Genomic DNA, 24691 nt, shown 5'->3' with positions numbered 1-24691 from the left:
TGTTTTAGTTATTGCTGGGCAGTGCTTACACAGAGTCAAGGCCTTTTCTGCTTCGCACACCACCCCACCAGCGAGTAGGCTGGGGCTGCACAAGAAGCTGGTAAGGGACACAGCTGGGACAGCTGACCCAGACTGGCCTAAGGGCTATTCCATACCATATAATGCCATGCTCAGCAATAAAAAGCTGGGGGAAGAAGAAGGAAGGGGGAGACGTTCGGAGTTATGGCATTTTGTCTTCCCAAGTAACCATTACGCGTGATGGAGCCCTGCTTTCCTGGAGATGGCTGAACAGCTGCCTGCTGATGGGAAGTAGTGAATGAATTCCTTGGTTTGCTTTGCTTTTTCTTTATTTATTAAACTGTTTTTATCTCAACCCACGAGTTTTCTCGCTTTTACTCTTCCGATTCTCTCCCCCATCCCAGCTGGGGGGAGTGAGTGGTGCTTAGTTGTTGACTGTGGTTAAACCACAACAGGAAAAAATAATCTGCATGTTTAAATACAGATTTGAATTTTATTATAAGTTCAGTGGAGCAATGAGAGAAGTCACTGTTCAGATTAGTTATGTGCATTTTCTGCACATTTGTGCCTTTATCACAATTTACAAATAAAACAAATTAGCAGTTCCTGATGTAAAGTGCGGATATATTTTTGCACTACTCCTCCAAATGGTAATGTCCTGGTTTCAGCTGGGATAGAGTTAGTTTTCTTCCTAGTAGCTGGTATAGTGCTGTGTTTTGGATTTAGGATGAGAATCATGTTGATAACACACTGATGTTTTAGTTGTTGCTAAGGAGTGCTTACACTAGTCAAGGACTTTTCAGCTTCCCATGCTCTGCCAGGTGCACAAGAAGCTGGGAGGGGGCACAGCCAGGACAGCTGACCCAGACTGGCCAAAGGGCTATTCCATACCATATGACATCATGCTCAGCAATAAAAAGCTGGGGGAAGAAGAAGGAAGGGGGGGACGTTTGGAGTGATGGCGTTTGTCTTCCCAAGTAACTGTTGTATGTGTTAGAGCCCTGCTTTCCTGGGGATGGCTGAACACCTGCCTGCCAATGGGAAGTAGTGAATGAATTCCTTGTTTTGCTTTGCTTGCATGCGTGGCTTTTGCTTTACCTATTAAACTGTCTTTATCTCATCCCATGAGTTTTCTTACTTTTACTCTTCCGATTCTCTCCCCCATCCCACCGGGGGGGAGTGAGGAGAGGCTGTGTGGTGCTTAGTTGCCAGCTGGGGTTAAACCATGACGGGTACGAATATAATGATATGCCCTTACAGAGAAAAAAATTCACGTGAACCCTATAAGAACAAGGAAGATGACTTTTAAAACATAATCCCCTTAAATGTATACTTACAAGAGTCTACAAATACTGATCTGGACAGAACTGAATTAAGGCTAAAACCTTTTGAAGAGAACCTCAGAAAACCATGAAACCATGAAAAGAGAGGCCACAATCAGGTTCGTTCTCACAATATTAAACTAATACAAGTTTGGGTAGTGGACATCAACAGTCATTTTATTTTTCATTATGGTACATGGGCTATCTAATACTCAAAAAAAAAAAGACATATACTTTTTCTTGAACAACAGAATTTGAGTTACAAGCACTTTGCATCAGATGGATATACTACACATTTAAGACATAACAAGCTTCATTTTGCAGCGGTACTTATTGATACAAAATTCCCACAGATTTCAGTGAAACTCATCTGCATAAGGATTGTAGGGTAGGGCACACAGCACCTTCTGATTAATCATTTTAACATACACACACTATGATCATTTAAATTTATTTTGACATTTTATATCCTTTGGTTAGCTTTAAACTTTCAGAGCAGAGCTGAAATATGTAAACATTAACAAGCATAACATAAAACAAAGTGCTACAGGCAGCAGCCTTGTTCAAGTCTGAGAGATTGAAGTTAATGCATAATATACTCCTAACCACTTTGTTCGTAGCTTTTATAATTGATGACATCTGCACATTGTATCCGTTCTTATTTAGACATACCATATATACTGATATGGATGCCATGGTTTAACCCCAGCTGGCAACTAAGCACCACACAGCTGCTCGCTCACTCCTCCCTGGTGGGATGCGGGAGAGAATCAGAAGGGTAAAAGTGAGAAAACTCATGGGTTGAGATAAAGACAGTTTAATAGGTAAAGCAAAAGCCACGCATGCAAGCAAAGCAAAACAAGGAATTCATTCACTACTTCCCATTGGCAGGCAGGTGTTCAGCCATCCCCAGGAAAGCAGGGCTCTAACACATACAACAGTTACTTGGGAAGACAAATGCCATCACTCCCAACGTCCCCCTCTTCCTTCTTCTTCCCCCAGCTTTTTATTGCTGAGCATGATGTCATATGGTATGGAATAGCCCTTTGGCCAGTCTGGGTCAGCTGTTCTGGCTGTGCCCCCTCCCAGCTTCTTGTGCACCTGGCAGAGCATGGGAAGCTGAAAAGTCCTTGACTAGTGTAAGCACTCCTTAGCAACAACTAAAACATCAGTGTGTTATCAACATGATTCTCATCCTAAATCCAAAACACAGCACTATACCAGCTACTAGGAAGAAAACTAACTCTATCCCAGCTGAAACCAGCACAGGATGTTAGATTAAACATAGGAAAAAAGGCTTCAAAACAACATATATGCACAGAGCAGCAAAAATTGCGTTTACCTTCATGATTATAAAATGATGAAATTTAGTGATAAAGCAGGCTTATTTTTCAAGTCATTTTTAAGGGATGTTAGGAGCAACTGCCACCTCCAGTGGCTCCAGGCCCAGGACTTCCTCCTGCCTGGCTACTGGAGCCCAGCCCAGTTCGCCCAGGGGTCTCCTGCCCGGATTGAGGGACATGGCCGATTCTTCCCATTTGCGAGTTCAACCAGTAGTGAAGCTGAGCACGTATCGTAGAGACACACGCACACACAGGACATGGACACAGCCAACTACACAGGCTGCCACAGACAAGGTGCTGCCTTCAACAGGACCTACATACAGGACTCACATAAAACATAAGCATAGACAGCCAAGTCCCCTTCCTTGTCTTTGGCTGGTAGAGATAGAAGTTCACCAGCGAAGGCGCACATGCAACACTCTCTAGATCCACAAGCACATGGATCCCCTGAGTATCCGTACAGCCCCTCTGTTTGTCCGATACCACTGCCTGGATCCCATGCCCCCTTCATGGGTATCCTACTTGCTGGCTAGTCCAGCTTGATGCTCACTAGCAAGCATGCACACACTCACACACTTGTCCCATAAGCACTCCACACTCGCAGGTCCCCCCCCAAATACCAGCATGGACCCTCTGCCCATCCGATACCCTGGCCCAGACCCAGCACTTCCTACTCGCTGGCTAGTCCAGCTTGAAGTTTGATAGCGAATATACATGCACACCCCCATGCATACCAGGTTTGGGGAAGATACAGACATTCGGCCTCGACCAACAGCCAGCACCAGGCACACAGGCTGTGACCCACAGTCCTGCGCGAGCCACCAGCACTGAGCCATTCACTTGCTTCACTCACTCTGGTCCCTCCTGGTAGCTGGCACTGCAAGCACAAAGTCTGTAGGATCCACAAAATGATTCAGAGTGCTATGACCCCTCTAACTACTGATGCTGAGTCCCCAGCTCGCTCCAGTTGCTGACACCACAGGCCAGGGGCACCTGCAACCCCAGTCTGGCTCCAGCAGCTGGCCCCAAATCCACTCACGTGGGTCTCACCAGTAGCTGGCACTTAGTCCTTGCAGCACACGTACATGCAGGACAGATAGTGAGATTACGCAGAGTGATTGATAGTTAAGAAAAGCTTTAATAAGATATAAGAAGGTAGGACAGACTGCAGTGATCAGGCTCTGGGCTGGGTCACACAAGTGTGTGTGGCCCTGTTTTACATGTGACCTGCCCCTTTTATATCCCTTTCTGTCTACCTCCCTCTTTGTTCCTCCCTGCTCCCCCTTCCCCTGAACATTCCCTCATCAGTTTGCATAGTTCTACCAACCCCCCTCCAACATCCTGGACCCTCAAGTTTACATCCTTATGAAATGCAAAGTTCAGATTTGTCTGCAGGTTCTTGCTAACTCATCAATTAGTGTGACTGACAAGGTTCATTTCTTGTCTTTGTCTCCCTTATATTTGTCTGTCAGATTTGTGTCTCTGCATATTTTGTTTAAGGCTTCCCCCTTTTCCTCAGTATCCCATCTGACAAGGTCCTCAATCAGATAATCTTACTGAAATAGACATTCCCACATTCCACACACCCTTATCAATTAGTGTTACTGACTAGGTTTGGTTCTTATTACTGCCTTGCCCTTATCATTTATTGGTCAGGTTTGTCTCTGTATGTTCTTGTTTATGGCTTCTTTGACCAGATACCCTTAAAGGAGCAGACACTCCTTCTACATACCCTTACAGGCATAATACAGCAGGTTTTTAGAAAGCAGCAAGGAGCTACTATAGAATCCAAATACAGCAAGTACATAACCAATGCATAGATTATCAAGACATATCTGACATACACTTTGATCACTGGACATCTGTCTAAAAACTTGTTCCAGTAGTTTCACTTTAGATGATCAGCTCCAAATACTTTATAAAAACAATTTGTGGCCATGTAGGCAAATAGACAAATACCAAGTCTTGGCTTTTGCAACTAGAAACAAAAAGATTTTCCAAGAACACTGAAAACAGGAACTTTGAAAGGTCCAGGATGACATGCTTAGAATATACATCATCTCAGCTGTTGTATTCGGTATAAGTAGCAAGGTTTTCGTAGCCGGGGGAAGGTGGGGGGAAGGGGCTGCAGTGGTGGCCTCTGTGTGAAGAGACCAGGGGCTGTCCCGTGTTGGACACAGCCGGTTCCAGCTGGCTTGGCAATGGATCCACCACAGAACAAGGCTATGCCAATCAGTGAAACTGGTGGCATCTCTGTGAAAATACGTTTAAGAAAAGGCAAAATGCTGCACAGGCAGTGAGGAGTGAGGGGGAAAAAAGCATGAAAAACAACTATGCAGACACCAAAGTCAGAGGAGAAGGAGGGGGAGGAGGTGCTCCAGGTGCCAGAGCAGATATTCCCCTGCAGTCCGTGGAATTAACTAAAAAGCAGAAGAATTCAGATCCTCATGCATGCTAAATTACCAGCTGCCAGAAAACTCTTGTCATATTCCCCACACTGCAGTCTGATGAAACGTTGTCATTAATGCACTCCAACATTAAGAAGTCTGATGTGATCTAATTTCCCACTATTGCCTGCTTTCTTATTCCACAGCAGTAGCAGTAGTAATAAAATTCACTTTCAGTCTAAGAGTTCTTTTTACTGAAAAAAAAAAATGTGTTTGGTAAGTCATCCTCAGCATGGAAGATGACATTTTGGTGAGTAATGATTGGCAGGAAAAAATTATGATCAAAACCATCAAAATAGGCGAATAGAAGTCTATGAAGCACAAACCAAAGCCTCCCATTGTTTTTCAGAGACTTGCCAAATAATTTATGAATAAAGATGATTTTTACATTCAACTCTTCCAAAATTACATGGATGATTCCATCAAGTCAAGTAGGAAATCTTTAGAGAGTGTGTGGGGGTTCTTTTTTTTTTTCCTTCTTCTAACTCTAGGACTTTTTTTTCCCCACTGTCCCTTTCAAAACTAAAGTTAAATATCAACAACCAAATTAAGACAACCAAAATCACTGTCCAAGGGAAGTCTAACTGGATGAAGAATTCATTCCAGAGGGTCAAGTCTGCTCCTCTTTGTATGCCAGTACCTACAAGAAGGCGAGTTACTATGAGACAACCTAAATACAAACTAACATGATTGCTAACATGCTCAGTAACACTTGGAATAAACAGAAGTTTCCTTCTCGGGAAAGTAAACCATGATAATTTCAACATGTGCTTAAAGAAAAGCACTGTCATATTGCTTTATGTCAAAGAAAACATATATGGAAACATATTATAAAACTTTTTTCTCTCACTGTATCATTCTGGCAAACTTAACTTAAGGGTTTTTGTTTTCAGGAATATGTTTCCAGGAGAGCAAGTGCAGATTTGTGCAGCCTATCTCACCATTGACAGCCCTGATCTTTCTCTAAGAGGCATAAATCAAGTGTACAATATTGACATTTTGGTCAAATCATCAATCCTAATAAGTTTAAAACCAAAGTTAAGCTAGTGGATCATAGCAGAAATTAAAGCCTGTCGATGTTCCTTCCTGCTCTGACTTGGCCTGACAGTCACACAAATAGGTAACATGAGTTCATTAAGCCTGTTAAGAGACAAGCTGGCAGCAAATAGATGGACTCAAGCATAGGTTAGCAAGGACACTCTCACTTTACAAAGGTCCATATAGGGTTGAAACTTATTTAACTGTATTTATAACTCCAAGCCCTGTACTTTAAACCAAAGATTAAAAGTATCCATAATCAAAGGAACAATCGCTGTTCTAATGGTTAAAAGCAACACATATCTGTATATTTCTAGATGATCAGATCCATAGGGTGTTCTCTTGGGACAGAAAAAGAGGAAAAAAAAAATAGAAGAATTATATGTAGTACTTGCCCATTACATGGCTGGGATCCAAGGCCTATTGTGTCTCCTGGATGGCTCACTCACTACCCTGTTCTAGTTACCTTTTGTTCCGGCATGTTATTCAGCAGAAGTAGAAAGCAAAATCAGCATGGTAAACCACATTAAGTTTCTGAAAATGGGCTCAAAATTATCTGCACAGAAGTAGATCTTAATTTAATAATTGAATTATTCCAGAATATATGAAACAAAGCCCCTCTTTCTGTTATCTTAGGCTCAGTTGTCCTTCCTGATGCTTCTGTACAGTGTATGTGAGTTATGATTATGCAGCACACAAATTGGAACAAGTTCTTTAAAACTGGCCATCCCTTTCTACAGGCCTTTCATGCCACCACTGAACGTGGGTCTACATAATCCTATATAATCTCTGTATAAAGACAACCAGGAAAAAAGCTACAAATACAAAAATCATGCAAATTACAAAAAATTATATCTCCTGTCAAATACAAACCAGAAATGCCTAAGCTATTCAGCTATACCCTCAAATTATATGACAAAATTATAAAAAATAATTATTTATGGAATTGGAGGTTCAGAAATACATTGCTGCTTCCAAATATGATCAACAATAGTCAAAAGCACAGAAATGTTATATTCTGGATTTTGGGGGTGGGGTGGGGAGGGGGGGGCAACCCTGAAGTCCTTAGCAGTTTTAACCTGAAATCTGAAAAAGAAAAATAACTATAGCATCCGCTCATTTTAAAACACACAAAGAATAGCCTTAACCACAAAATACCATGTGATATTACCTATTTCATGTACCAAATAACATTATTTGAGGAACTCGCACACCCCACAGTTTGAAATGGCTACAACTTCTATATTTTATTAGATGAGAACATTCCAAGGACTTAAAAATAAAGTTTTAAAATATAAACTAATAAGGAGCAAAAGGAGATACTTTAAAATATGCAGGAATTTCTCTCCAAAGCTTGATCTATTTCCAGTTTGTCTCCTGACCTTATCTTGACATTCAGAAGACTTAGTGAGTATAAAATGAATAGAAGAGAAACTAAGGGACTCACAAAAGTCTTGAAAAGGCAATTTTGCCTCCCCTTTACTTTTCCTTAAAAAAAGCCTGGTTACAAATCAGAACTTTAATTTTTAAATACCTCTTAAAAGTGGCTGAAAATAAATAGATTCTAGCCTCATGATTATATGGCAGGAAGAGAGGCAAAGAAATACCGTGAGCTATTAACTCTGCCAATAAAACTCTAAAGCTATAGAAACCTGATAATCTTTCCTAGATCCCATTTTGTTATTCAGTTGTTAACAGCAACTATTATTTGTTTTAAGCAGCAATAAAAAAGCAGGATTCTGGCCCTTTGCAACCAACAGTTTGATGCAATGCATATTTACATACTCAGCAGTCTAAATACATATAAAAGAACAATAATCATAGAATCATAGAATGCTTAGGGATGGAAGGGAACTTTAAAGGTCATCTAGTCCAACCCCCCTGCAATTGGCAGGGACATCTACAACCAGATCAGGTTGCTCAGAGCCCCATCCAGCCTGTCCTTGAATGTTTCCAGGGATGGGGAATCTACCACCTCTCTGGGCAACCCGGTCCAGTGGTTCACCACCCTCATAGTAAAAAATTTTTTCTTTGTGTTCAGTCTGAATCTACCCTCCTTTAGTTTGAAACCATTACCCCTTGTCCTGTCGCAGAAGGCCTTGCTAAAAAGGCTATCCCCATCTTTCTTGTAGGCCCCCTTTAGGTATTGAAAGGCTGCAATAAGGTAACCCTGCAGCCTTCTCTTCTCCAGGCTGAACAACCCCAGCTCTCTCAGCCTTTCCTCATAGCAGAGGTGTTCCAGCCCTCTGATCATTTTTGTGACTCTCCTCTGGACCCTCTCCAACAGGTCCATGTCCTTCTTGTACTGAGGACCCCAGAGCTGGACGCAGTACTCCAGGTGGGGTCTCACCAGAGCAGAGTAGAGGGGCAGAATCACCTCCCTCGACCTGCTGGCCACGCTTCTTTTGATGCAGCCCAGGATATGGTTGGCTTTCTGGGCTGTGAGAGCACGTTGCTGGCTCATGTCCAGCTTTTCAACTATCAGTAACCCCAAGTCCTTCTCCTCAGGGCTGCTCTCAATCCCTTCATCCCCCAGCCTGTACTGATACCGGGAATTACCCCGACCCAAGTGCAGGACCCTGCACTTGTCCTTGTTGAACATCATGAGGTTCACACAGGCCCACTTCTCCAGCTTGTCCAGGTCCCTCTGGATGGCATCCCATACCTCAGGCATGTCAACTGCACCACTCAGCTTGGTGTCATCTGCAAACTTGCTGAGGGTGCACTCGATCCCGCTGTCTATGTCGTTGGTGAAGATATTGAACAGCACTGGCCCCAGTACGGACCCCTGAGGGACACCATTCGTCACTGATCTCCATCTGGACATCGAGCGATTGACCACTACCCTCTGGATGCAACCATCCAGCCATTTAGCTATCCACCGAACAGTCCACCCGTCAAATCCATATCCTTCCAATTTAGAGAGAAGGATATTGTGGGGAACCATGTCAAAGGCCTTACACAAGTCCAGATAGATGACATCCGTAGCTCTTCCCTTGTCCACTAATGCAGTTACTCCATCATAGAAGGCCACTAGGTTGGTCAGGCAGGACTTGCCCTTGGTGGAGCTGTGCTGGCTGTCCCAAATCACCTCCCTGTCCTCCATGTGCCTTAGCATAGATTCCAGGAGGATCTGTTCCATGATCTTCCCAGGCACAGAGGTGAGGCTGACAGGTTGGTAGTTCCCAGGGTCCTCCTTTCTACCCTTTTTAAAAATGGGTGCAATGTTTCCCTTTTTCCAGTCCCCAGGGACTTCACCTGACTGCCATGACTTTTCAAATATCATGGAGAGTGGCTTGGCAACTACATCAGCTGATTCCCTCAGGACTCTGGGATGCATCTCATTGGGACCCATAGACTTATGTACGTTCAGGTTCCTCAGGTGGTTGCGAACTTGATCTTCTCTTACAGTGGGAGGACCTCTGCCCCCCTGATCCCCATCAAATGGCCCATTGACTTGGGAGGTGTGAGGAGAGAGGTTGCCAGTGAAGACTGAGGCAAAGAAGTTGTTGAGTACCTCAGTCTTCTCCTCGTCTGTTGTTACCAGCTTGCCACTTCTGCTCATCAGAGGGGGTATGCTTTCTTTAACCTTCCTTTTCTGGTTGACGTACCTGTAGAAGCCCTTCATGTTACTCTTTGCATCCCTCGCCAGGTTCAGCTCCAGCCGAGCTTTCCTGATCCCATCCTTACATAACCAGGCAGTATCCCTGTACTCTTCCCAAGACAGCAGTCCCTTCTTCCACTGCCTGTGCAATCTCTTCTTGCCCTTTAGTTTGACCCACAGGTCATGGCTCAGCCATGCCAGCCTCTTCCCTTCCTTGCCTGATTTCCTGCACCTGGGGATCGAGAGCTCTTGTGCCCTATGGAAAGCATCCTTGAAGACCTGCCAGCTCTGTTCTGCTCCCTTGTCCCTGAGGGCCATTTCCCAGGGGGTCCTGTTGATTAAGTCCTTGAAGAGCTGGAAGTTTGCTTTCCTAAAATTCAGGGTCCTGACTATACTCTTCACCTGACCCTTACCTCTCCAGACTGTGAACTCTACCAGTGTGTGATCACTGCAGCCGAGGCTGCCTCCAATCCTGACATCACCAATGAGCTCACTTGCATTGGTGACCACCAGGTCCGGTACTGCGTCCCCTCTGGTAGGGCTATCTATTACCTGGCTTAGGAAGTTGTCTTCCATGCACTCCAGGAGTCTCCTAGATTGCCTACCGCCTGCCATGCTACTTTCCCAGCAGATGTCAGGGTGACTGAAATCCCCCATCAGGACAAGAGCCTGTGAGTGCAAAGCTTCCTGTAGTTGGAGAGAAAAAAGGCTTTGTCAGTAGGCTCCCCTTGATCAGGCGGCCTGTAGTAGACCCCAGCCACAAGGTTCCCTTTGTTGCCTCGGTCTCTAATTCTTACCCATAAGCTTTCAACCTGCTCATGGCTATTCTTCAGGGACACTTCTTCACACTCTATCCATTTCTTGATGTAGAGGGCAATGCCTCCGCCCCTCCTACCTCGCCTGTCCCTTCTGAACAGCCTGTAGCCATCGATAGCTGAACTCCAGTCATGGGATTCATCCCACCAAGTTTCAGTGATGGCAACTAGGTCGTAGCTTTCTAGCAGCACGGTGGCTTCCAGCTCCTCTTGTTTGTTGCCCATGCTGCGTAACATAATACCCTAATGCCCATGTTGCATAACAATAATACCCTAATTCCACTTGACACTGCAATCATCTCCTGTCAGGAGAACTTTCCATATCATGAGGCCCATACAAATGCATAGAGTTACAACTTCCACTTATGTTGCTGTCTCTCAGTGAGAACCATGTAACCAGAGATCCACTAAAGTTGATGAGGTTCTGGGTGGGCACAAGGTTCAAGTCCATAGCAGCATCTCCCTGCCTTCTAAAAGTGATCACAGCAAGTGGAGGAGTCTTCCCCCTATAATGGTCAGTTTCACTGTTAAAATTAGTTTCTACTAATGCAACTGAAACATAACAGGAATTTTATTTTGATGCATAATTTACTATGTATGTAAAAGAATCAAGAGTTTAGTAAAAAGATGGATGAACTTTAAATTTTTAAAAGTAAAGAATTCACACCCTCCCACAGCAGAAAACTAATATTTTTGAAGTGTGATAAACATGTTCCCCTCCTCTCTGTTTGTAGAACAAAACAAAATTACAGTATACATAGCTATCACACTGATCTAGAAAAGCAGCCCCCCTCTGACAACTTGTTTTCAATTTTACAGCTAAATACTGCTTAGACATGATGACTCAGATAAGGTGGCATACTTAGAGTACAAAAATCAGCAAGTTCTAATTTGATACCAATTTCTGACTTTGACACTAGAATAAGAAAATTGATACACAAAGTCATCCACTTCCTCCTCTCACATTCCTCTCACCACCTCTGCAATAGGGCACAGCAAAGAAAATAACAAGAATCAAATCTATTTTGGTCAGCAACTGCACACAATCTAGACACTGTATTTTATGTAGAAAACACCAAGTTTTGATGCATTTGCATGTGGACAAGTGTCCATAAAGCTCATTTAACAAAGGACACCAAAGAACAATGACATAATAATTTCTAGCGTCAACCTGGATTCAAACAAACACTCCAAATGTAAAAGGCTCCATTAACAATGCTCTTGTGTCATTTATTTTTTCATGAGGTAATTTCAGATGCAACTCCCCCAAACCAAAATGGAAGTTTTTTTCAAGCAGAAAGCTGTTTTATAGAAGTTCCATTTACCTTTCACTAGAACACTCACATGTAAACACTTTACAATGAAAGTTATAGAGGATAGTGAACTGATTCAACTTTATATCCTCAACAACATTGAAAGATATAGGCAAAAAATCATTTTATGAAGGATAACTGACAGAGAAGAAACTGAGGGGATTCTGTTGTTTGGGGCAAGAAAAACTCCTAAGTGTGGAATAAATTAGAAGCTGTTTCCCAAAATAATTGCTGATACTAGAGTCATTAACATAAAACTTCTTTTCATGTCAATACCATAAAAAAGAACAAAAAAATAAATCGAGAATATGCCTTCATGCTTTGACATCAAAACAGAACTGGAGCTTAGAAACACTGCTTAAGAATCAAGCTCTGGACATGAGTTTTTTCCAGTACTTAATTCTGAATACATTGATATTCAAATCACTCTCCACACCCTCTCTCACAGACATTCCCTACACAAAAAGGGGGTTGAGATAATACACACACGCCAAACCATAACATATTACTTAAGGGAAAGAAACAGCCATAGAGTAGTATTATAGGCAGTATTGTGGCTTTCAGCCTATGGAGCAAATGAACACAAACCATGAAAGAAAGTAGCTATTTTCACATGAGCTATTAAAACATACTCCAAATGACTCACATGGTCCAAGCAGTGGGAAAAAATTTTTAGTGCTGTATTTGCAATATGATCAGTATTAAAACTACACTTTTTCCTTCACCTTTAGACCACATTCTCTCATTAGAAAAAACTTGCAAATGGTTCACCTACAGTTAAGATCCAGTTCTGGATGGCATCAACACTCACTGAGGGTGCATTTCAGAGTGGATCTGATATGTTTTGTCATGTGAATTAAAGTAACCTGCTTAACAGCCTTTGATCGGGATCTGTGCTGGAGTAGTTGCTTCAGTCCTATGTACTGTAGTGACCACAGTGCTATGACATTAAGATCAAAGTGCAGTATTAGAGGTAGCTTAATAATTGATTTTTATTTTTTAATTAAAAGACTGAAACAAGAAAATATTGCTGTCTTGCTACGTTTTTAGTCAGTAAGACAAAACCCTTCCCCAAAAATTTCACTTCCAAAAAAATGTAATGTTTCCTTCTAGTATCCCTTGCTTTAGTGAAACCAACTGAACAAAGGAATAGGGACAGCGGTGATCAAGACAGTGTCACTGCAGTGAACACTTATGTAAACATCAGAAATGCAGATTCTTCTCAATCTTCTGTTTGAGATGTCATGAGCTTGTATTGTCCACCTCTCAGGAGAACATCACAAAAACATGCAATACAGTATTGTGGGCACATATGTTCTCAGTAGCTCCCCTTAACACTGCTACTGAGAACACTACTACTTTCTTTTAGTTTAGGCACTCACTTGAGCCATGGGAGATCTGTCATCTTATCCTATCTGAAACCACCATGCTAGTGGATCGAAGTATCATTTTTATCACAAGTTTTCCCAATCATCATTGTCATTTTTCCCCCCAACTCACCCTATCCAGTAAGTTCTGTCTAAACTCACGAGTCCTAAAACAACATATTCAGCAAAAGTTTTGGCATTTTTCCCACAGATTTCTGCTCTAAGCTTTAGTTCTCAAAACATTCCCTGACCATATTCTACCTGAGTAATAACATACTGCTTCTCTAAATCCCTCCTATAGTATGAGCTGGATAGAGTTTTATTTATGCCCCAATTTAAAGGGTGGACGTTGCTGACACATTTTACACATGCCACAGTGATGCCATTTTGCTTTGCACATGCCAAATTCCACACAGAGGTGGCTGGGGGTCAATCATAGTTGAAGAGACTTCTGAAACATCATGTTTCTTATGAACATCAAAGACACTGAGATCTTGCAACTGGACTGTGAAGTTTTAATACACAACTGAAGCACTACTTTAGGATAAAATAAAGTGTTACTGTTGTCTAAGTGTGTCAGTTAACCTTCAGACCACAATACAAACAGACTCTAAGTCAGATTCTTGATCTTTATAAAAAGCAAATATAGTTAGTTTAGGTGCCCCAAAAAAGCTGCCAGAGAAGGCAGAGTTCTGAAAGGAAATAAAAACAACAATGACTGTTCTTTACAGGAGTGATAAGGGGATGATGTCAAGACTGCAACTTCTAAGCACCACATTTTATTTCAAGATATGTGCCTGAGCTTAAGAGATAGTGTAAACCTATATCTAAATATCTAAATATTTACCTGTCTTCCTGAAATTGTTCATTATCTGTATTAAAATGCTCAGGACTAGACTATTTCCCCATGCCTAAGTGCCAAAATCAATGTTACTTGGAACATTGATACAGCAGACAGTTTTTAAAGCACCTATCTATTAATAAACAAACAGGCATCGGTATTTTCTATGTTCTCTTCATTCTTAGGAAACCACTGTTTTACAGTGGAAAATTCTATGCTATATTGAGGTACTTTTTAGGCTCAATTCTACATTGTCTTCAATTTCTACCAACATGAGATTTAAGAACACCCACAGATGCTCAGTATTTGAAAAAAATGCAATTATCTGATAATAAAAGTGTTGACACCATTGCTACTGCTGTCAGACTGAGCACTATTCTCCAGTATACATTTGTGATACTGGTTATAAATATGGCATTGTTTCAAACAAGCATACTTAAGACCTAATAAACAGAACTCACTACAAAAGGGTACACATCATGAAAAAATCTTAAAACACTAATATTTCATTTTTCCTCTTGAAATTCTACAGAAAAGGAGAACGGACAACATTTATGAAAGGAGAGGTTGGTGTAAAGTGAAATGTTTTCATTGTGAAATTAAAAATAAATTCACATGAGGCAGATTCTTTCATATCAGATGCATCAATTCTGGAAAAAAAAAAGTTTCATCAGATCTGATCCATACAGATTTTCAGCACTTCTCATTGAAGCAGGAGTTAAGAAGGGCACATGCTTCTCAAAAGCAAACACACTGGCACAGTCTCTTAAAATCACAAACTATTGTCTGATGATAGTTTTCTACAGAACACCAAATAAAAAGTTATTTGCTATCATATGCATTGCAACCAGTGGTTCTGTTTCACAAGCCACTTAAAGATCAAACTCTGTTCTCAGGACAGTCACATAATCAGATTCAAGAGGAATTGAGTAAATATATATGAATATTTAAAAATTTAGGGTCAAGTTTGCTTTTCTTCTATGTATTTTTTTTCCAGATGCTATTTTACTTCATTCTTTCTGGCATGGAAAATATTGCCAAACTACAGTCAAAGCTGGAAAACCTTTCAAAGCATGATGTATCATACTACTGCATGCAACAGCTCTGTACAAAATCACTACGTATTACTAAGGTTCTCCCTGTACTCCTGCAGAGGCAGTGTATTCCCTCATATGCAAGAAAAGAAGTTATCTATAGCCTTCTATTTTAGCTGATTTTAGAATGCTGAACTTGGTCTTTAAAAGTCACCTTTATCATCTGGAAAATAGTTGATGCTGTACTGTATTGGGTTTACAAGGTTCTGGTAGCAGGGGGGTGGGGGTTGCAGGGGTGGCTTCTGTGAGAAGATGCCCCCATGTCGGACAGAACCAGTTTTAGCCAGCTCCAATACTGACCCAGTGCCGGCCAAAGCTGAGCCAATCAACAATGTTGGTAGCGCCTCTATGATAACATATTTAAGAAAGGGTAAAAAAAGCTGTGCAGCAGCTGGGAGAGAGAGGAGTGAGAATGTGAGAGAAACAACCCTGCAGACCAAGGTCAGTGAAGAAGAAGAGGGAGGAGGTGCTCCAGGTGCCAGAGCATAGATTCCCCTGCAGTCCATGGTGAAGACCATGGTGATGCAGGTTGTCCCTCTGCGGCCCATGGAGGAGCATGCAGAGAAGATATCCACCTGCAGCCCATGGAGGACCCCACTCTGGAGCAGGTAGATATGCCCTGAAGGAAGCTGTGACCCCGTGAAGAGCCTGTGCTGGAGCAGGCTCCTGGCAGGACCTGTGGCCCATGGAGAGGAGCCCATGCTGGAGCAGTCCATTCCTGAAGGACTGCACCTTGTGGAAGGGACCCATGTTGGAGAAGTTTGTGAAGGACTGCCTCCCATGGGAGGGACCCCACACTGCAGCAGGGGAAGAGCGTGAGGAGGAAGGAGCAGCAGAGACAATGTGTTATGAACTGACTACAATCCCCATTCCCCATCTACCTGCGCCACTTGGGGGTAGAGGAGGTAGAAGTGTTGGGAGTGAAGTTGAGCCTGGGAAGAAGGGAGGGGTGGGGGGAAGGTGTTTTTTTGATCTGTTCTTATTTCTCATTATCTTACTCTTTTATTACTTGGCAATAAATTAAATTATTTTCCCTGAGTCTGTTTTGCCTGTGACGGTAATTGGTAAGTGATTTCCCTGTCCTTATATCGACCCATGAACTTTTTGTCATATTTTCTCCCCCTGCCCTGCTGAGGAGGGGGAGTGATGGAGCAGTTTGGTGGGTGCCTGGCGTCTAGCCAAGGTCAGTCCACCACGTGTACATTGGGTGAAAAATAAGAACAAAGAAAGATCACCATCATTGTAGGAGTTCTTGTCCTGGAAAGCAATAAAATGTACTACATTCAGAATCTGCCAGCTGACGTAACTAAGGGTGCTTCTGTGATCAATGTAAGGATTAATTTAAAGCAGTTATCCTTCTCCCTTGTAATATGCACATAAAATGTGAAGAACATTAGGACAGCTCTCCCACCTGGCCTCAAAGAAAATAAAAAGATAAAAAGATACAGATGGTGACTGCAAGCCCCAAGTCTTTAAAAGCTTCTCTGTGTCTATCAGACCCCCAATGAATGAGTGGATTGAATAAGAACAGGCATAACATCCTTCTGATCTTGTTCTTTTTCATTCTGTTATTAGCTTTATGATTTTAATGGTTCATACCATGGAAAACCAGAATGAAGCTTAGAGGACACTGATCAAACCACTTCTTTCTCTGAGTTCTGTAAGGAAACTTAGAAGGAACATGCATACTTGGAAAAAGAAGAGTCTGTAAGCTCTGATACAGTTTCTGAAAGCTTGCTAAGATGGAAAATACTGAGGAAAAGCAGAAAATGGTGAGAACTCAACTAGTCACTGATCTGCTCTCCCTGGTAGAATTGCAACAGTCTATGCTAACCAGAGATGAGCCTTTTAAAAATTCAGAGTAAAAACTCACTGATTTGATGCATGTAAGCACAGATCACTCATGTACACATGCAGCTTCTAACAAAATATTTAGAAAAAAATAATATTTTCTTCCTCATCCTATCCTGATGACACACATACAGCACATTTAATTGAATACTAGACTATAAGTATTGTACCTAAACAAGTTAGTAGGAGTTCCCACCTGTGTTTTAAATTAGAGTGCAAGATAGTCTGAAAAACAGAACTGTCTAGCTAATAATAATATTCAAATATACAGTGTAGGAGAGGCCAAGCAGCATGCTTCGAATTTCTCTGATGATTCTCAGTCCCACTTCTGAGACAGTGTGTAGTTTAATAATGACTAGATGACATGGGTGGAGCTTGTCACTGATTCTGTCTAAAGGGATCCAGATTGAGTATAATTTAACTTGGGGGGACCCCCAAACTCAAAAACTAAAAACAAAAAAACCCCAAACAAACAAACAAACAAACACCCACAAAATGCCTGATAGACCCTCCTCCATCTCACTTTTCTTAAAACTTCATTCACAAATAAAAGCTAGGAAATACACTACTAGAAGGTTTTACATTCCCTTCTATCTTCTCACAGTGTATTTCAAGAGTTTGCCCCAGATCCTAAACTAATCTAAGGACCTGATCAGAATCTGATGACTACCTGAAAGGTCTTCACATTTGTCCTATCATCGACTGCTCTGCCTGGTCGCATTATATTCTCTTATTTGAAGGTATGAAAAAGCATAACAATGTAGTCAGGAAGTCTTATTCATGAAACACTCTGTAGTGAATGCAAGAGTACTGAGTTCCTAACATTACGACAAATAAAAATATCCTTTCCCCTTATAGAGCTTTATATGCTATAACTGGATACTATGCTAGGCACTGATGCAATACAAGCAGTAGCAACAACAATAAGCAGCTTTGAGTGATCTGTAATACTCATCTTTTTTCAAAAAGTGTTTTATTTTTGTGCTCATGTATATCATTCCTTGAAAAGTACTACAAAGTATAGGAAAGGATGGACACTGAGTTTATGAAGCTGGAAGATAAAGCCAGTAATGTATAGCCAAAAATAATCTTCAATCCTTTTAGGAGGCAAATGTCAATTAAAGACAGTATCTGTAAAATCTCAGAACAGCAACTATTTATACCACATTATCACAAGCCCAGCTCCTGCAGTTACCAAAAGAATTTCCTGGAAGCTGATCAGCTTTCTTCCTCTTCTCTCAGATCAGATGGGAATGTCCTTGAAGCAAATACATCATTGTAGAAAACAATTAAGGAAAAGGGCGAAGGGAAAGAAAGAATGGCTTATGTAATTTAGATAAAACACTCTGTAAGTGACCTTGTGGCTGGCATTAAAGAGTACGCGATGGACTGGGGACTAAATTTTCAGATCTAACCTCTTCTCTGGTAGCAGTGCTGGATAAGCAAGAGGTAGGCCAGTGCTTGGACTTTAGCAGAAAGAAGGGGAAAACAGATATGGCATGAGGGTAACTTCTCAAATCAACTGAGGCATCAGTTACCAGCTATTCATAATTCTGTGCCTCAGAGAATCTTAAGGCTGAAGAATTCAGGCTAGCCTGAAAATAGTCAACAATTCCAAGAGCCATAAGATCATGCCTTGAAATCATATATTGGACATATGCCATCCTCCTTGAAAAAATAGGAATATGGAATGTGGAAAATCATTTGACAGTTGGTATTCAACAGCTCAGAAGAAGAAAACTGGAGCAAGCAGGGCAGAATAATAAGAATACTACTGAGCTAATGCAAACTTTTGTAATAGTAAGCAAAAAACTAACAACACACATTCTACTACTTCAGACAGAAAAGAATATGATTAATGCCGGTGAGCACAGGGGAAGTAGGTGCCTTTAGATTAATCTAATTTTATTCTGTAAGAGAGGAGTGAAATATCTCAGCAAACTGCCAATGGGGAATGTTGGGGAATTTTTATTGTACCACTTGAGGTGAATTAAACACGTTTGTACTTAAATATTAAAAAAAAAAAATTAATGAACAATGCATTGGACAGTCCTACCACCATAAGCAGTTCCACAAAGAGTCTGCAAAGGTGCAGCAGGAGCAGATTCCTTATATACACTTGAACCAGCTCCAATCCTGTGAGCATCGGCATGGGGGCCTCAGCCCAGCCTTGGGTCCATCTCCTAGCCCAGCTCTGCTGTCCAAAGGTGGTCCCTGAGCACTTGCATTTCAGGATGGCTACAAGACAATGCTGCTTCTTATCTCATCACTCAGGGAAACTTCACTCCCTTACAGGGAATTGTTCTGTCTCTGGCATTCCTGCTTCCAGCCAGTTTAATCCCTTCTGCAGTTGGACCTTCTTGCCCTCCATGCCAGATCATTCCTTGGTCAGAGGTATTTGCACAGGGGATCTGCAAGGCCATATACACAACTAGTTGCTCATGGGAAGGGAAGCCCCCCACAGCAATCTACACAGAGTCACCTACTTTACTGAGGCTCATTGTCCAACTAAGCACACAGAAGGTCCATAGTTGTCCCTCCAGAGCTTACACAACACAATACATTTTCTGAAGAAAATAGTGAAGACCAGGGGAACACCTCCAGGACACCCAGGAAAGTTCTTTGTAAGTAAAAACCACCATGGCTAAAGCAAACATGAAGGCAGTGGAATTCAGAGACACTGTCTCAGCAATAGTCAGCAGGAGAAAACTTGCTAAAAGTCAGGAAAGGCAGATGAGACTGAGGAATTAAGAATGAAAAATCATTCATCTAAACTGTAATCTCTATCTCTCATAGAAACTCATCTAAAGATGGTTTAAATAAAGAATAGCATCTTGTGCAGACCACTGAGCAGAAACAGACTCCTAGAAACATGTATGTCTGGTACACAGATGTCTGATCTTGTACATTTTGGCCCAAACCCAGGTTTCTTTTTCTTTTACAGTTAACTTTTTACTTTTCATCATTTTATCTCCCTGTTATAGCTGTGAAACACTAAGTACTGCTTTTATGAAAGCAGAGTACTGATCATATCTGTAACGAACTATGAAAAGCAATTCAAAGTGACTAGGCACACCTATTCTTACAGTCATGATAATGTGATGTGGCCTGACAGACCATCCTCCCTGTTATCCTATACTAATCTCTCCAAAATGATGTTTCTAGTATTGTCAAATCATGTGCTATTTCTCCACTGTGGAAGAGCATCCAAAAACTGATGGGTGCAGTCATTTTATCTATACATGCTTTAGAGACCTTAGAAGAGTTTACACTACTTCCATCTAGCCACTGTAATTTGAAAGGTACAAGCACTGAACCTACAGTTAGATTACTAAAGGAGTTCAGTCACTTTCTTGTTTATGCAATTGAACTTCAGAATATTTTCAAGAAAGAGGAAATTAATTAATATGTCCAAATGTTAGCTTTTTTTAACTGTTCAATGACCTTTTAAAACAGAAAATTGTCATGCCACTGCCAAGATACAGCAGTACGAACAATATAAATACAAGAAATAAAACAATCACAAAATTATAGAGCTTCTCTATAAGTTGATGTAGAGCACCAAGCTCTATACAGTTTTACCCCCAGTAGAGTGCCATTGCAGCTTCTACATTACACAAAGTTTATACCAGTCGACAGTTTCATAAGAGGAAAATGTACGTAGTCACATTTGCTTTAAATTAATATAGATTTATTGCAAGAATACAAGTGGCTTTTTGTTACATGGAATACTGCATTATAACTCACACCAAGCAATTCCTTTAAATGGATTATAAAGCACTGAATCACTGAAACAAAATATGACAAAAAACCCAAAAAAAACCCCCAAAACAACACACATTTAATTCAAAACAGATGGCACTCCACCATCACAACTAATGGACAAACTTAAAACCACACAAAAAAAAAAATTTAAAAAGTCAGATCTTCAAACATTAATCCAGCGACTGCATTCCCAGAACTGTAAATGTGCACATACCACTTTTTTAAAAACCTGCACTAGTATCAGCTAAATCTGACCTCTTCAGTCCTTCCATCTTTCTCCCCACTTGTAAATCAGCCAGTCCCTCCACTGGGGTATACTGAGTGGGTGTTACTGTGGACATGGGCATCACATGCCTACGATGAACTTGCTTGAGGACTGAAACCCTACAAATAGCTCATCACTGAAGAAATATGTTGCCTAGATTATAAACTGACCCAGTATTACAATGTCTGACCAAAGAAAGAAAAAAATAGTGTTTGAGCTAAAAAAGCTGCTTTTACTCACTCTGCTTCACAGAACAGCATGAAACAACCTCTGCCTTCTACTACTAAACATAGGGTCCTGTACAGACAAAAATGAGAGGCGAAGAATGAGCTTCTTACCAAAAAGAACCCAGAATCCCTTGAATCGTGAATGAAACAGATGGCACAGGAAGAGACATGGTCCTTGCAGAGGACCAAGCAAGGACTTAAAAGGTATTTAAATGATACAGGATTAATCATCCTTTCTGGACATCTCCAGTAATAACTGAATGCAAGATTGAAATCCTTGATCTTTGTCCGCTGTATTACAAGGTCAAAAAAAGCCATACTATCAAATACAGCCTCCTGAAACCACAGCTTTTAAAACTCACTTCTTTTAAGAACACCTCTTTTAAACTACAAAAAGTTATAAATTAAATCAATTATAAATCAACAATCATATTTCTTAAAACACAGCATTTCTTTTCACTTTTTTGCGGAAAAAGGGGAAAGCCAGATCACATATATGCTGTGCCCTCTCTCCACATTTAAGAAACTGGTCAGCAAATTAAGACGTTAGAGAAAGCTTCACGTTGTCTGAGAAGGAATCAATTCTTGACCAGACCTTGTTGTCAATCCCATTCCACTAATAACGTTTAAATTTCCTTAAGAAGGCTATACTTCCCCTTGTACTGTATATTCAGATTTCTTCCAGCATTCTGATTTCACTTACGCATTTTGCCTTCTCAGGCAATAACTTCAAACTTTTACTTTTCCACTATAAATTGACATGAACCCAAAACCTGCCCTATAACTATTCAAGGGCATGTAGGCACACAAAAAATTGTCCTCCTAAGCAGATTGGGTGCGGTATTTGAATGTTGTACATTCCTTCAGTTAATTGAAAATTATATCTCTGCTTTTCAAAGGTTCAGTAAACAAAGAGCTGGGCAAAAAGACATGAAGAAATAAGCCAGATATACCTATTTCAAATAGCTTATTTCAAGTATACCATTAATATATATGTTGATATGCAACAGAATTTGTGATGTTGGCAAATCAACATCCTCCTTCAAAAGGAAAGGAAGGGGGGGTAAAAAGGAAGGAAAAAAAAAAAAAAACAAAAAACAAGAAGCAGGACACTACCAAAACGTGAGAACTTTGGAGTGAGCCAAAATGAAGATCTACATATATGGCTTCATTAATGTCAGTGAATGTATTTGGTTTATGTGGCAAGGTTTTGGTGGGGGGGGGCTACAGGGGTAGCTTCTGTAAGAAGATGCCAGAAGCTGCACCCATGTCGGACAGAACCACTTCCATCTGGTCCAAGATGGACCTGCCGCTGGCCAAAGCTGAGTCAATCAGCAATGCTAGTGGTGCCTCTGTGATAACATTTAAGAAGGGGGGAAAAAAAAAACCACTGCACAGCAGCTGTGAGAGAGAGGAGTGAGAATATGTGATAGAAACAACCCTACAAACACCAAGGTCAGTGAAGAAGGAGGGGGAGGAGGTGCTCCAGGGTCCAGAGCAGAGATTCCCCTGCAGCCCGTGGTGAAGATCATGGTGAAGCAGGCTGTCCCCCTGCAGCCCATGGAGGACCACATATCACAGCAGGTGGATGTGCCCTGTAGGAAGCTATTACCCCATGGAGAGCCCATGCTAGAGCAGGCTCCTGGCAGGAACTGTGGCCCATGGAGAGAAGCCCACACAGGAGCAGGTTTTCTAGCAGGACCTGTGACCCTGAGGGGGACCCACACTGGAGCAGTCTGTTCCTGAAATACTGCACCCTGTGGAAAGGACCTATGTTGGAGCAGTTCTTGAAGAACTGCATCCCATAGGAAGGACCTACATTGGAGAACTTCCCAAAGGACTGTATCCCATGGGAGGGACCCCACACTGGAGCAGGGGAAGAGCATGAGGAGGAACTAATGAACATTAAGAAAAAAATGTTTATTTACTGAGATATGCCAACTTTGAATCGGTCTCTTTCCTCCAAATGCTGAAAAAGGATAGCCTCATTTTTAGTGCTTTTAATATTTTAAAAGCCTTGATTCTTAAGCCCCCTTTACATGCAACTATGCTATTGCTATTTTCAGTAAGGTGGAAGATTTGATATCAACTCTGTTACATTCACACATTAGCTCCTTAAAACTTAAGGCAGTCTTCAGTCAGAAGAGATGGAAATTTTCAGATTAACAGAAAAGTACACAATATAGAAGATTGGTTTCTGCTGACTGAATTTCACAACAATATGAATACAGAAACTGTATTTGCATATGGCATTAAAAAGCAGCTCTGCACACGCCAGCTTTCTGGAGTCAGCCTGACTGTCTTCATCTGCAATCATACAATAGGCAGGAACTGTGAACGCAAATTGTTCTCTGTGCTGAAATGTCAGGGCTGTTTGGTCCAGAATTCAGGCTGCAGGCATGCTTGTTTGTCTATAGAGTCAAAGAATATTCTTAATAGTTCTACTTTAAATGGTCAATGAGGAACATTTCCCATGATGCACTGAGTGCTTACTATTTCATTTTGACCAAGAAACACATCCCATTTCCCAAAACTACTGATTTTTAAATAATTTGGTAAAACAAATTCAGTAACATGGAATAAAGTCTCTGTACTCCAAACAGGCCACATCCAAATTTAATATCAGAGAGAAAGAAATATTTTTAACACTACTAGCAAGAAGAAAAAACACAGTTCCAGTTACCACAACTCCAGGGAAAACAGCATTTCAGAAAAAGCTGTGTCACCATCAGAAAGGGAGCGGCATATGTGCTGTTCCATGGAGGTATTTATTCATTTCTCTACACTATCCTTAAATGGTAATCAACTCCTTCCAGAAGCTGCCATATTGGTATGATCAAATTAAACAAGATTTTTACTCAGTCACGAGGCTTCTCACTGCTCTCTGATCTCAGCACAGAAGTTCAACAGCATAAATACCAGGAAACTGAAACTGCAGTTAACCGGACATCCTGTTTGCTGTGAATTCAATTTTTGATACTTTTATTATAACAGGAACTCCTGGTTTAACCAGTTTGCTTTTTGTTATGAGGTAATTGATCCTGCAGTTTTGGTAATTAATCCAAAAACAGTTTATCAGAGATCCAAGTGTGCACAAATTCTAATTTTCATTGTCAGTTCTAAGGATTTTTTTCCTCAGGTGCTTGACCTGCAATTCGGGAGCTTTCCAAATTGTTCTGAGAAGCAAATACATGGGTTTTCATAATGACTTCAAGAGGATCTCTCTGTTAGCTAATCTTAAAGCAGTGTAGCCAAAGAAGATCATAACATAAGACTTATATATGGGATAGAAAGAATACAAAACATGAAACATTTAATGCAGAAATTTCCGAATAGAAAATTAGCAATTAGTTAGTAATGGATTTTCACCCTCATGACAGT

The sequence above is a fragment of the Platalea leucorodia genome (assembly GCF_965183815.1).
Source record: "Platalea leucorodia genome assembly, chromosome: W".
Classification (NCBI taxonomy): Eukaryota; Metazoa; Chordata; class Aves; order Pelecaniformes; family Threskiornithidae; genus Platalea; species Platalea leucorodia.
This window is presented reverse-complemented; position numbering follows the sequence as displayed.